This window comes from Octopus sinensis, linkage group LG5, assembly GCF_006345805.1.
Source record: "Octopus sinensis linkage group LG5, ASM634580v1, whole genome shotgun sequence".
Classification (NCBI taxonomy): Eukaryota; Metazoa; Mollusca; class Cephalopoda; order Octopoda; family Octopodidae; genus Octopus; species Octopus sinensis.
The window spans coordinates 45201695-45215755 of record NC_043001.1 but is presented as its reverse complement, the minus strand read 5'-3'; the positions used below and the strand labels follow the sequence as shown (position 1 = coordinate 45215755).

Here is a 14061-nt window from a genome sequence, read left to right as displayed (position 1 = left end):
GGTTCCTCAGAACTGGGACGACTGCCCATTTTAAGCAATGACAGCTCTGTGAAATCAACAAGTGTAGCACTGAGTTCAGCTGTATTCCCATGACCCTGTAGAAGGTAACTGGAAATCTCTCCATTACATTATTACCTAGAATCAGTATCTGAAGACTTATTCTCCTGTGTACCTAAACAATGTAATTCTCTGATAATAAATATTATTTCCAATCTTAAATTATATATCACTCGAGTTTGCTTTGCTTCTCATCTTGCCAGGGTTAATATAAAAAAATATCAGTAAGGTACCAGAGTCAATTCTGTTAACTTTATATATCCACTCCCCTATAATATTATGGTCGTATGTCAAGGGTAAAAAAAAAAATCAACATTCTGTCAAGCCAATGAGGGAGTCCTACACAGTCAACAAACAATAAAAGAAGGTTTCTACATGATTGCTTGACCTACCAGAAATAGCAATCAAATTTCCTGTTAGTCACTTTTTACCACCTTAAAAATGAAAAAGCAGCGTTTACATATTGGATGATTATAGCATATCATATGGCATACTTGTAACATCAATAAAAACAACGGTCAAAATTAGATAGTTTATGTTATAATCTCTTTGCATAAATGACAATCATTTTGAAATATGATTCCAGTCAGCTTCCTCATTGTTGTCACCATAACTATCAGACCACCACCTCCATTACTCTTGGCACCATTACAAGTCATCTGAGTGCACGTAGTGTAATATTTAATTATGATTGTCATGTTTATTATATATATAGCCTACATAATACGGTTCTTTAACCTTCTCACTGAACATAATAAGTAGAAAAAGAAGAAAGTTTTTTGCCTTTTATTGTGTGTGATAAAGTATTCTTTGATATAGAGCAGCAAAGAAACAGACTTTCTCCACTCTACCATCATGTAATCAACACTAGGTGATTCCCTCTTGTAGCAACTTTACCTTCACTAACAAAATTTTTGCTCTTGGGGAAAGGATTAATATTCCTGCAACCCTTTATCATTTTGCTATATGTAGTCCAGGTGTCTCTATAATAAATATAATTAATCAATTTAGTGAAAGCCTAATGATTGAGTAAATTTAGCTGTTAATACATCTTGTTTAGAAATAATGGTTACAAGTTTAAATCCAGCCTAGAATAATCTATGTACTCAGGGTTGAAGAATATCAGAAACACAAAAGATGAGATTAATAATGTGGAGAAACTTTAAAAATACCTTTATCAGTCACATCCACACTTGTTGGTACCCTTAGCATGTGTTAGTTCATGTGTGTGTGTGTATTATTTATACAATGCAATATCATAGTCCCATTTCTGCTTATTCTCTATGGGTTTCATTCATGAGAGTTTAGTTTTAAAAAAATAACCAACAAAAAAACACCTAATCTTGGCATTCATCAGAGGGGCCAGCAGGAAAAGTATGGCTTAGGCACTTTGCCACAGGCAGTCAGAAAGTTTCCCATCCTGTTTGTGGGAGACACCTACAAACAGGATGTGGCATTTTCTAACCTCTACAAAGAGCCCATACCATACTTTTTCTGTTAGTCCTGCTGATGTGTGCTGAGATTGGTTTTTCCAAATTCTGGTGTAGAAAGCTGATTGGTAAATCAGCTGAAATGGGACTACAATATTGTATTGTATAAATAATTAATATACCCACTCTATTGTCTGACTATATGTGTATGTGCATATATGTATGTAAGCTAGTCTCATTCCCAAACATTAATCACCACAATGTTATTTATCAACTCTGTAAATCCTAGCACAAATTTGTGTATGAGTGATATATATCTGATGATTGGAAATGTAGAAACAGTAGGTGTTACTTGGAAAGTTTCAGCTTCAAAATAAAATGTTGTCTAAAAGTTGTAATCATAACCATGTGGTCATGAATTCTGAGTCTCTTCTACTATATCCTCTGTTTGATCAATACATCATGCATGTAACTTAGTTGATGGAAACTGTGCAAAAGCTCATCATATGGTAAGTTTGACATAACACTGCTGATTAAAACTGGTGGGTTGTCAAAAAAGTTTATTTAAGCATTCCATAAATGTAGATTGATAAACTAAGTGCCAGACAGAAATAGTACAAGAATTGGCAGCAGGAAGGGCATCTGGCTGTAAAAAATTTGCTGTAGCTAATTCCATTTGACTCCTGCAAGCATGGGAAAGTAGACATTAAAATGATAATGATGATGTGGTTAGTATGATTGACTAAAACCCCAGTATGGGCCCCCAGCATGGCCAAAGTCCAGTGGCTGAAACTAGTAAAATAATAAAAATACATTCACTAAATATGTAACAATCTTCATTCTTACTTGAAGATATGTCCTTCAAAACTTCAACATGTTTGCCTCTATATTTACCCTACTTATGATATATTTATTGGGACAAGGTAAATAATAGCAGTTTCTTTTTTGTACTTATTTTTCAATTTCTTTCTCTTCTTTTCTCTTTAATCTCAAACCTTAACAACTGAGATTAAAAAGCAATCCTCCACTTAACAGGATCTATATTTGAGTGAATCATAAAAACTACTTTTCTTTGAAATAATAATACAGAGATATAATATAAATGATAATAATAAAGGAGATATTGTATTTGAACCTCAATAAAGTAACATCTTATTGCTCCACTCACTTGTAAAATACAGCTGGGCCATTTTCTATACTTCTCATAAATTAATTGTTTACTGTTAAGCTGTGTATTCTTTTATTGAAGCTTATTCTTTACTCCATCATTTTTTGTGATAATACTAATGATAATAGTAGTATAAGAGATATCACATTTGTATCCTGACAACCGATTTGGTGATTATTTTGTTGCTTTAGAACAAAATAAAAAAATTAAGAAGTATGTATCCCCTCTGTAGTAAAAGATTATGTTTGTCCCTCCCTCTATCATACTTTAGCCATCAACTCTTGGCATAGGCTGCCTTTCTTCCTTGAATATGCCCCACACTTAGTAGCAAAAGTTTTTCCTTTTTCTCTGTCCTTTCTTTTTTTTTTTTACTATTTTGCTAGTTACTTAGACAACCTTGCTAGTGCTGGTAGCATGAATAAAAGCACCCAGTGCACACTACAATGTGGTTGGCATTAGCAAGGGCATCCAACCATAGAAACTATGCCAAAGCTGACACTGGAGCTTGGAGTAGACTTATGGCTTGCTGGATCCAGTAGGGAAAATGGATGTTAAATGATGATAATAATGATGTTGTAAAACAAACCAGGAAGTGAGAAAAAATGTCATATCTTAATATGGCACGAAACTCAAGTTATAGATTTTTGAAATTATTTTGTTTTGTAGAATAATAGTTGGGGTTGGAGGAAATAGCAAAGAGTTCATAACAACCATTGCATCACATATACTTGTATCCTATTTGCTTCAGTTTATCCAGGTGAGTTCATCAGAAATAGCCTAAAATTCTCTTCTAGTATAAACAAAAAACTTTACTTCTCATTTATTTTGCTGATCTACAAAACAAGGATAAATACTATTGTTGTGAATTTTTTGTGGAAAAGGCTGAAATACTAGTATACCATAGTAAAATGTATTTACAGTATTGTTTTGTCTGAATTTGAATTCAAATTTCAGTTTTATCAGCATCACCTTTCACATTCTTGTAGTGATTGAGAAAACAAGTATCAGTATTACGCAGTTTCAACTGGAAACTGTATCTGAACTTTCAATTCTATTCATCCAGAACTTAATACCACCCACACTGAATGTCATGCTAGATGCTATACTTACATATACTATTTGTCATCCCCTATCTATTCTTAGTTTATATTATTAATCCTTTTGATATCAAATCACCTGAAGCCACCCGTAGATCTCTGATATGAATTTCTTTCTAACTAAAATTCCCTGTACCAAATGCCTGTTTAATAATGGTTTCAAATTTTGGCACAAGGCCAACAAGTTGGGGGAGGGGTAAGTCAGTTTCACCGACTCCAATACTCAACTGGCACTTATTTTATTGACCCCGATAGTATAAAAGGCAAAGTCAACTGTGGCAGAATTTGAACTCAGAACATAAAGACAAATGAAAAGCTGCTAAGTATTTCATCTGGTATGCTAACGATTCTGCCAGGTCACCATCTTAAATGCCTGTTTAATAATGACAGTTATTTCAATTAATTTTTTATTCTTTTCAAGATGAATTGAAATAAAGGTAGTGCAGTGCAATAAAAATATGGTAACCAAATGGTTAAGAACAAATTTTTTTCTTCTCTCTCAGAAATGATTGCAATAAGTGCCCATTGATAACAGAATTGGTGGAATAGTATGTTGCATTTAGTTATCATCCGAGTTCAAATCCTACTACTATATTTGACTTTACAGTTCCTCCTTCTGATAACTACTTTCTTATAAAATAATTAACAGAACATCAATTGGTGTTAGTATGTGTATATATATATATATATATATATATATATATATATATATATATATTATATATATATATATGCAACTATCTCCCTCTTCTACCACAATGTTTAACTTGTGTCTATGTTTCAAAAAAAAAATAATTATACTAAAATTGATTTGCTCAACTGAACACTTATTCTAAAAGAAAGGAAAAAAAAGGAGAAAAAAGTCTATCATATATCTGCTGAAATAGTGTGATTATTAGATGGTTGGTTTATTTGTTTATCAAAAATTAATTGTTTTTTTAACAAAATATTATTTGTTTAGAGAAAATAATATATTTTAGAGGAATTCTTTTTCTTTTTTTTTTTACTTATAGAATTTCTATTGGGTTCTCTGCAAAATGTTGGGGTTGTTAGTGGTGGTAGTAGGAACTTTACTTAAAGCAAAATAAAACAAAGAAAAAAAGAACTGAAGTTAACAGCAAAAGGAAAAAGTGTTTCTACATCCTTCCTAGTTCTTTTCTCATCTCTGGTTGTGAGTAATACACCACTACATAAACTTATTCCTTTCTTTCAATAGTCTGTGACAGAAAGAAAGAGAGAGAGAGGAGAGAGAAAGAGAGAAAGATAAAAAAAGAAAGTAAGATAGAGAGAAAGTGGTGGTGGGGAACTGTGGTAGACACAAAAAGTGTTTTATGAGCATGCTGTAATATTTAGCCAGCACACAACACATACTCACACGCATTTACACACACACACACAAACACACAAATTTCGCCAAGTTGGCGCGCACACTATATGTTATGTTAGGAGGTAGTATTTGTGTGAGTATGTGTGTGTGTGCCTATCATTGTGATTGTGTGAAATGTTGGAAATAAATACTACTGTCAGTCGGATCAACAAACCAGAAGATCTCTGTGTTTCTGCAGTTGTTGACTGACCCACTCCACTCTCTGACAGTCCTCTCCCACAAGAACAAATACAGGGAGCTGCTTTGGTTGAAAGCAACATCACCTCTCTCCCTCATCTCACTCCACCCCTATGCTGTAAGGAACTTCTCTGTACACACACTCATGGGACCTACCAGATTACTGTTTTGTTGTTGCTGCTGCTAGTGCTGTTGTTATTGGTTTGTCTTCTTCTTAACCTTAACTTTTACAACCAGTTGGAGAGTATATCGTATAGTAGTAGTGGTGGTAATAGTAGTAGTAGTTGTGCTGTTGAATCAGTTATGAAGTTAAAGCAATGGGTATTATCTGTTATTGATGATAGACCATGCAACAGTTGATAGAAGCACTATATAGGTGAGTTGTACATTTTTATCTTTTTTTCTCACTTTCACTCATTCTACAAATGTTCTCATTTAATACACACACACACACACACACACTATCCCTCTCTCTCTCTCTCTCTCACTCTCTCTCTCTCACACACACACACACACACACACACACACACACACACACACACACATGTATGTATTCTGTCGTACTTGGTTAAACTAAGAACGGGATCTTTCTCTCAGGAATTACTTACTAATTTATTATTGCTGTCCAATCCATGGAAAATGGACATTAAATTATGATGATCATGATCATCTCATTTACAGTGAAAATAATCTTTTTTTCTTCTTTGCTCTATACATAACTGTCTGAAAGTGCGTGCATGTGTTTATATTTATATATAGCATAAATATACACCAGCACACATACACTCAGATGTGCATACACATATCCATACACATTCATTTATATACATACATGTATTAGCTGATCACACGCTTGTACCAAGTTATTGATTCCTTACTCTGTACCACTTGTCCTTTCACATATAAATGTAGAGTAAAAAACGCAAACATTAATCTTTTTATATGTCTGACTATATGTGTGTACATATATGTATGTAAGCTGGTCTCATTCCCAGACATTGATCACCACTATATTTATTTGTTATCAACTGTAAATCCTAGCCACAGATTTGTGTATGTCAGTCTGTCTGTTCTACTTATGTAAGCAAGTGTATAAATATGTATATCTATATGTGAGTATGTGCAAAGAGAGAGAGAGAGAAGTTCATATGTAAGACACTTATAACTGGCCTGAGAGGAAAATATTCACTGGTTATATACTTTCATTATCCTTTTTGGTTATCTCTTTATGTAGTATAGAAGCTTGCATATTCTATCAAACTGCATGACCATTTGAACTGTCACTTTCACTATTATCTACTACTACTACTACTATGATTATCAATCATCAGTAGTATTAACATTATCAACACCACTACTACTGTTACTAATAGTAGTAGTGGTGTTGATAATTATAGTACTAGTGGTGATTGATTACAGTAGCAGTGATGGTGGTGGTAATGATAGTAGTAGTAGTAGTAGTAATTGTAATGATATTTATTGGTAGGTGTATGTGGAAGTAGTTGTTAGTATTTGTTAAAACTAAAACTATCTGTACTGACTAAAGTGTAATTGAACTACTATTAATCTACAACACGTGTGGGACTATTATTGCGTATTTTGGATTGAAAGCAACTTAGAACCTAATGTTTTCTTCAGATACACCAATTATTTCTGTGTGTTTGTGTGTGTGTGCACGAGAGAGAGAGAGAGAGAGAGAGAGAGGAGGAGGGGAGAGAGAATATACTTTCATTTATGTGTGTTTATACATGAGTAATGTGTGTGTTAGTGAGTTTGTATTTGTATGAGTGAAAGTGGTTTGTATGTATAGCTGGGTAGTGGGCTGGTAGTGAGTTCAGAAAAATTTCTTTTTATTGTTGCTTTTTTTTTTGTTGTTCAATGAAAAATATTTTTTCAGTAGAAAAATAACAAACTCCTTTACCCATTCCATATCCATTCATAAAGTTACATTAATATGCTCCTTATAGATTTGAGAATACACCTGAGAGAGTAACAGCACTTAGGTTGTAATTGATGGATCCAGTTATGTTTATACTGTCTCTTATTAGGGTTTCAGAAGAACCAAGTTATAGTAATGAGAGCTTGGTATAGCTGAATGATTTGTCAGGAGATCAGTTAACCTGTCATGAAATTCATTAATAGCGTTCTATCTTATCACTGATATTACATATGTCCTTGGCCTTATACTTAGTTCTTGGTGGTTGAGTTCACCTGTCGTTTAGCTTTATATCAGATTAGATTGATCAGTCTTCTGATCAAAAATGTACCAGCTGTGATCATCCTAATTTTATTCAGACATAATGTATCTAAGGCAAGATTATTGATTGTCTCTTCTTTTCTCTTTTTTTTTTTAAGATGGTAAGATGTGATTTGAGGGAGACTTGGCAGTTCTTTCTAGCATGTCTAGTGACTGCTTGGAAACACTCTTATTATTGACTTGTATACTTAGTAATGATTTTTAGATTCTTCTCATTGGTTCATAGATGGTACACTTCATTGCAGTAAGCAACAGTAGCACAGAGGAATTGATGAGTGATTATTGGCCTGCAGTGTCCAATTTCAGTTCCTCCTACTGAGAAAACTGGATGCATTAGACCATTTGTCCTACTTAAAAAGAAAATTTATCTCATTTATCTTTGTTTAGTTATAGAAATAATTGTTTACTTTATCAAGTGTGAAGAGATAAAAGGCTATGTTGATCTCTCAATCATGAAGCAGCTAAAAGAAATATCTTGTCTGATAACCTCAGATTCTGTGTTAACTTATTAATTTATTAATAAATTAATGAATCAGATTTTTTTCTCCTGCCTACAACTGAAATATTGTGTATATCTGGTAATATGAAATATTACCTGCAATTTTCTAGACTTGAATGTCAGAACACAGAAAATAAAACTTTTAAAATGTCAGCATAACCTTAGTAGAAATGCAGTAGCAAAACAGCATTAATCCAGGCTAAATACATAATAGTTTTCAGGTTCAAGCTCATCTAGGGTCAATTTGCCTTGCATTATTTGGCATTCATAAAAATAAGCATCAAGCATGGATTGGAATTTAGCTTACTATGTTCCTCCCCTAAAAATGTATACTTTCTGGCTAGTCTAAGAAATCACTAAATTCTGAAATGAAAATAGTGGAATGGTAGAAGTTCTGAGTTCAGATACCATCAAGGTTGATTTCACCTTACATTCTTCTGGGACCAATTCAGTAAACTACCCAGCATACATTGAGGCTGATTAAATCAGTTTGAAACAGGTTTATCACTGTGTGCAAATCTATGAAACTACATTTAAGTTCTGAATGATAGTAAAAATATCTTGGGTGACTGGTTTAGCGATTAGATGTTTTGTGAAGGCTTCAGATCATGAGGGTCCCTTTCAGGGAGCAGCAAGAATGGCATCTGGCTCTAGAAAATCCATCTCAACAAATTCTGTTCAACCCATGGAAAAGTAGATGTTAAAATGATGATGATGAATATATACATATAACACATACATATAATATATATGTGAGGGCACAGTTAGGATGTTGGCTTCACAGTGGTTTCAATTTCCACTGGGCAGTTTGTTGTATCTTTGAGCATGACACTTCATATTGCATATTCCAGTTTCCTCAGCTAAGTGCTGGTGCAGCCCTCTTCCTCTGGCTATCATATCCTCAATGTACTGTTGGGTCACTTATGGGAGAACAGTGAGGGTACATATATCTATTCATGATGACATTGGTACCTAAAACAGTTAGTGAAAGTGTAATACTGTCAAGTAATATTCACTTGCAAATGATGTCTGTGCTTTTTTTATATTTTTTTTATCTGTAATAGATATGATATTCATACATATGTATAAAATATATATACATGTAATCATTTAGATTCTCAAAACTGAAGGTGATTAACAACTTCATGTTCTATCAAATCCAACATGTGAAACTTAATTATTTTTTGCTGGAGATATGAGTTTGAAGCAGTGTACTTCAGTTGCTGTATCTGCAGCACTTAATACATCACTTGAAAGTAAAATAAACATTGATGCCTGTGATGTATGATTCACAATGTGTTAATAAAGCCATGCAGAATTTACTGACATTTCTTTACTCTTTTACTGTCTTCACTTCAAGGGATTTTTTTTTAGGCTTTCACCCAACCCCACATTTTACAGTTGTATATTTGCATGCTAAAATAAGATTTATCCATTTAAGCTCTAGTAGGAGACACTTAAGGTGCCGAGCAGTGTGATTGAACATGAATTCCCATGAATGTGAAGTAAACTTCTTAACCACACAGCCATGTCTGCCCTTACATATATTATATGGGTGGGGGTGGGGAGACAAGCATGACTAGCTGAATGGTTAAGAAGTTCGCTTCACAATGTTACAGTCCCAGGTTCAACCCTGTTGTGTTATGTTGGGCGAGTGCTTTTGTCATAGCCTTGGATTAACTATAGCCTTCTGAGTAAATTTGGGTTGCTAGAAAGTGTATAGAAGTGTGTTTGATAGAATGTACTCATACGTCAACTTCACAGATCCGCAGTACGTCATACTGATTCTATTTGCGATTTTCATGAGATATACATATCTGTGGAATGGTCTGCCACTTTGCACTTTAATTCAATAAGAAAGTTGTTCAGTTAATCAAACAACTGGACATGTATATGTTGGAATCAGAGAGAGTTCATCACATACAATACACACACACACACACACACACAAATTAATCACCAAAATGAAAATCCAGTGTCATTGCTAAATTCACATGTTCACACTAGTGTGTGTGTGTGTTATATTTGATGATCTGTGATTAAATCAGGTCAAAAGGTAAATGTAGATAACACAAAAGATGAAGTTAATTCTCTGACTAATCTATATTATTCATAGAGATAAAATAAGTTCATACCTAGTTTGTCACAATTTCTATTTTGTTTTCTTTGCTTTTTTTTTGAAAATGTCTTTTTAAAGTTTGTTTTTTACTGTCTGTAAATTTATATATTATTTTAAATAGCCCTTTTACCTTTGTCTTGTACTATATACTCAGGGTGGGGGTTCGTGATGTTTTTTTCTTTTCTGTAAAGCAAACAGTATTAGAAGATATCAAATTACTTAAACAAGCAGGGTATCATATCACCATGCAGCATGACTATTAAACCTATGTATAAATGTATATATTTTTTTTCTTTTTTTAATTAATTGCTGAACATTTTCATATAAAATACAATAAAACATATATTGCCAGTCTTCTTACTGGAAAAAACAACCAATTTTCCCTCAAATCACACTTTACCATGTTAGATCAAGTACATCAGATAATGTAATCCTATACACCTTTAAAAAAGAAAAAGCAGGATGTTTATGGCTAGAATTCCTTTGATCATTAGTCTGCTCAATCACTGTTCACTTAACAACAACAATAATTATTTAAGAGAAGAATAATGAACAATCATATCACAAGGGCTGAAACCACTTCACATACAATAGTGTACCCTATGTTCTGAAACTGTATACTTAAAAACACGCACAGACATGTCTATGTTTTTTGTTAATCACAAGGGGCTGGGGAGCCGGTGCTTATCTCAAGTTCCTCAGGGCATAAAGTGAATGAGAGGTGTATATCTTCCCTTGGATAGGACATGGTACATTGCAGTTAGCTTTCCCAGCAGGAGAAATTGAATTCAACACTGTAAGCTAAGCGGCAGTATTACTATTTACAGTAGTAAACTAGGCCACCTTGCATGAGAAACTTCTTGGATCTTAAAGGTTTCAACTGTTCTGATTCAGACACAACAGAAATCTGTAAAGGAACATCCCATTGTTCAATATATTGTTTCAGCCACAAAAAGAAAAAATTTTTTTCCGTTTAACCCAATCACATATTGGATCACTGCTGATCTAGGTTTCTAAACCGCAATCACAAACACTAATTTTTTTCATTCAGGAAGGCGTTGTTACTTTGTTGTATTATGAATTTTATTTATCTTGTTCTGACAACATAATTTAAGTTAATCTCTTATTATTTATAATTAATAATAATTAATCAATGATCTGGGTCTCCTTAAAACCACACAAATTTATATAATCATAAAGGAGGAGGTGTAGTTTAAATAAATCACTAATCAATTGATGTTTCAGACCTTATATTAAATACAAATACATACATAAAAAGAAATGTATTAAGAGGATTATTGTTGTCTTTGTTGTTATTTAGCCACAAGTTTACTCTGATCAAACAGTTTTTTGATCCAAGACATTCCAGCCATGACCAATCTGTCTTTAGTTTAAAATAATTCTACATTATTTAATGCATCTTTTCTTTATTTAAGATGGCTAGATGTATTTTGAGCAAGTTTTAGCTGCTGTTTCTAGCAGGTTAAATGAGTGACTGTATGGAAGCTCCTTTGTAACCTCAGTGAGTAATGGTTGATTCGGATGGTTGATATTTCTTGTCTGTAATGTCTTCTTCATATTCTGATATTTAAAATAAAAAAACTGACACAAAAAAAACAAATCTGTTTTTTACACTACAAGGCTTGCCTAACTGCCATTAAAGGATACCCTAGGGATGAATTAACAGATGTTACTGCTAGGAATGGGGCCATTATTAAACAAATCTGAGCACCAGCCTTTGGTGACACACTGCTGCTAATAATAAATTTAAAGATATAAAAATGTTAGAAGAAATAAGGGTACACTGCTTGAAGTCAAAAAATATCTTATTTTCTCTTACTTTTCTATCTTTTTACTGGTATCGGTCATTGTACTGAGGCCATGCTAGAGCAAGTGTTTTTAGTCAAGTATAATCCTTATTTTTGTTGGGTATTCATTTTATTGATCTTTATTTGTTGCACTGTTAAGTTATTGGGCATAAAGGACACACTATAGACAACAATGGTTTTTAGTTGTAAACAAAAATGCACACACTATCTCCCTTTCACATGTCATACATGCATGTGCACACACACACATACACCCACACACACACACTCTCTCTCTTTCTCTCTCCCTCTCTCTCTTTTTCTCACTCTCTCTATTTCTCTCTTTCACATATATACATGCACACATGATGGGCTTCTTTTAGTTTCTGCCTACCAAATCCACTCACATGGTTTTGGTCAGCCTAGGGCTATAGTAAAAGGCACTTGCCCAAGGTGCCATACATTGGCACTAAACCCAAACCCATATGGTTTGAAGGCAAGCTCCTTACCACACAGCTATGCCTATATATATATATATATATATATATATATATATATATATATATATATATATTATCCAATCTTGCCAATTGGTTTCGTGCCAGGTATTCAATGGAGCATTAAGTAACAATCCTTTGAATCCCTGGTGCAAAACCAATTGGTAAGATTGGCTGTAATGGATATATAATACTGTACACTTTGGATAATATACCCGCTCTTCTGACAGTCATACAAGCGAGTCCATATTTTCCTAACTTACAGTCTCTCAGACGACTCACACACTATATATATATATAAAATCTGTCAGTTTTGACAATGACTGTTCCAATTTTCTGATCAAATGAATGGCCTATCCATTGAATTAGAGTGTGAAGGACTGAGTACTTCACAGAGACATTGTACCCATAACATAATTTTCTGAGAGAATCAGTGTGAAAATGTAAGAAGGCAGGCCTTTGAATTACGAGTTTAATCCATTAAACAAGCTTTCAAATAGTTTCTGTCTACCTTATTTCACTTAGACGGCTTGAGTCAAAGATGTCATGCTGTGGATCAAATCCAAGAAGTCTGTGCTGGTGAAGTGAACTTCTTAATCATTCAGCCATTTCCGTGTTGTTGTTGTGTGTGTGTGTGTGTGTATATATGGGAGAGAGAGGGAAACCGAGAATTGATATATTTTAAATGTACACAACCACAAATAAATTCTGTAATTTTCTGTGATTTATTCTCTATTGTCAGTAACCTGGGGTACCTAACTACTTTGCTGTATTACAACCATCCCCAACTCTCTTAACTATATTAAGCAGAAACTTTTCAATGTATCTTATCACTTGTAAATCTACACTAAGCCCACTTCAGTTTTAACCAGGTTTTCTTGTTTTTATTAAAGTATTTAATTTTTAAACACACAAAAAAAAGTTTAAACTAAAAAGTAAATAGGCATTTTACATATAAATTCACACACACACATACACACACCATTTATTCCCATGATCCTTTCTCACCTACTGCAAGGTGTGTGAACCACATTTTTACCATCACTTTATTATATTGGTGATATAGTGAAAGTCTTCAGACAATAATGGGAAAATCAATATTCATCATCATCATCATCATTTAACGTCTGTTGTCCATGCTGGCATAGGTTGGATGGTTTGACTAGGCTGGCACGCTGGAAGGCTGCACCAGGATCCAGTCTGATTTGGCATCTGAAATGGCTGGATGCCCTTCCTAACACCAACTACTCTGAGAGTGTAATGGGTGCTTTTACATGCCACCAGCACAGGTGCCATTTGTGTAACACCACTATCTGCCATGACCACAATTTTGCTTAGTTTGAAGGGTCTTCTCAAGCATGACATAATGCCAAAGGTCTTGGTCATTGCCTCCATGAGGCCCAACACTTGAAAGGAACTCAGCCACTTTGCTCCATGAGGCCCAATGCTCAAAAGGAACTCAGCCACCTCACCTCCATGAGGCCCAATGCTCAAAAGGAACTCAGCCACTTTGCCTCTAGGAGGCCCAACATTTGAAAGAAACTCAGTCGCTTTACCTCCTTCAT

At 34.0% G+C, this 14061-nt stretch overlaps 1 protein-coding gene across 11 annotated transcripts in view; it reads left to right on the top strand.

The window, feature by feature from the left end:
• LOC115212426 (sorbin and SH3 domain-containing protein 1) overlaps positions 1-14061 on the top strand; it is a 504251-nt gene that overhangs the window by 370555 nt on the left and 119635 nt on the right. The window lies entirely within an intron of this gene.